Source organism: Acomys russatus, chromosome 16 (genome assembly GCF_903995435.1).
Source record: "Acomys russatus chromosome 16, mAcoRus1.1, whole genome shotgun sequence".
NCBI classification, from domain to species: Eukaryota; Metazoa; Chordata; class Mammalia; order Rodentia; family Muridae; genus Acomys; species Acomys russatus.
Genome location: NC_067152.1, coordinates 5,441,086 through 5,442,169, shown reverse-complemented (window position 1 = coordinate 5,442,169; position 1,084 = coordinate 5,441,086). Strand labels below are relative to the sequence as shown.

The 1,084-nt window shown below is 44.4% G+C and overlaps 1 non-coding gene across 1 annotated transcript; it reads right to left on the bottom strand.

Annotated features, from left to right (window-relative positions):
- Positions 1-655: 655 nt before the first annotated feature.
- On the bottom strand, positions 656-723 carry LOC127200906 (small nucleolar RNA SNORD2). Its single transcript, XR_007832123.1, has one exon. It is a non-coding gene; the product is annotated as a small nucleolar RNA SNORD2 (small nucleolar RNA).
- Between the last annotated feature and the right edge of the window lie 361 nt (positions 724-1,084).

Sequence of the window (1,084 nt, the reverse complement as noted above, 5' to 3'; positions counted from 1 at the left end):
TGAACTTAGAGATCCACCTGCCTCTGCCTCCTGAGTGCTGGGATTAAAGATGCCACTGCGCAGTTTACAAAAGGTTTATATAAGGCATCATAAGTCATTAGAGCCAGGCTCCAAGTAAGATAGTGTCTGGTTGTCAAAATATGGGGATTTCTTTTTTCTTTTCTTTTCATCCTTTTGGCTATGGTGAACTGTGGGTCATGTTAGTAAGATCCAGTTAGAAGGGGAGTCATTACAGGGCATGGGATTGTACTGAGTGATTCTGATAAGCACTCGGGGAATCAAGTTCATTCCGGACTGAGTGTCCTAAAGGAGCAAGGACAGTCTAATGATTGATCATCTGTTCTTATCTAGAGAGCAGAAGGGTCAAGGCTGGGCTGGAGCTGTCATTGGTCAAAGTACATTAGCCATTTGTACTAGCTGAGAGGGAAAGATGCTTGGTGGCTTTTCATTGCACGGCGTCCTTGTGTCTGTGTTGATGGGTTATGGTCACAGGGTCACCTTGTCTAATGTTGGTACTCTGTCATAGTCTTAAAGAGAACATGATAATAAAAGACACCAGTACCCAGGCCCATACAATGACCAGCTATCCAGGTTAGCCTGGAACCAAGGACTAACCCAGCATGCAGTATTTTCTTTTTTTTTTTTTCCCCCAAGTAAGTGATCAGCAAGAGTACTCTCCTCATTTCAGGTCAGTCCCGAAAGATGATTGCCATCATGTCACGCATGCAGTATTTTCAATGCTAAGACTGAGGAATCTGGGCCAGCTGGTAACCTCCCTTATTAGGCACTGACAAGCTGTCAGAATCTTTTTTGTTTGTTTGTTTTTGTTTTTCAAGACAGAGTCTCTCTGTATAGCCTTGGCTGTCCTGGGCTTGCTTTGTAGATCAGGCTGGCCTCAAACTCACATCGATTCTTCTGCCTCTGCCTCCTGAGTGCTGGGATTACAAGCCTCAGCATCCAGCTGAGATTCTATCTTTAAGAAAAAGGAAAAAAAAAAAAAAAAGATTCTCTCTTCCTTCTTGAGAGAGCTGGCCCAGGTGGGAGAGCTGTCCCTGACCCTCACTTGCACTAGGCCTAGACTTAA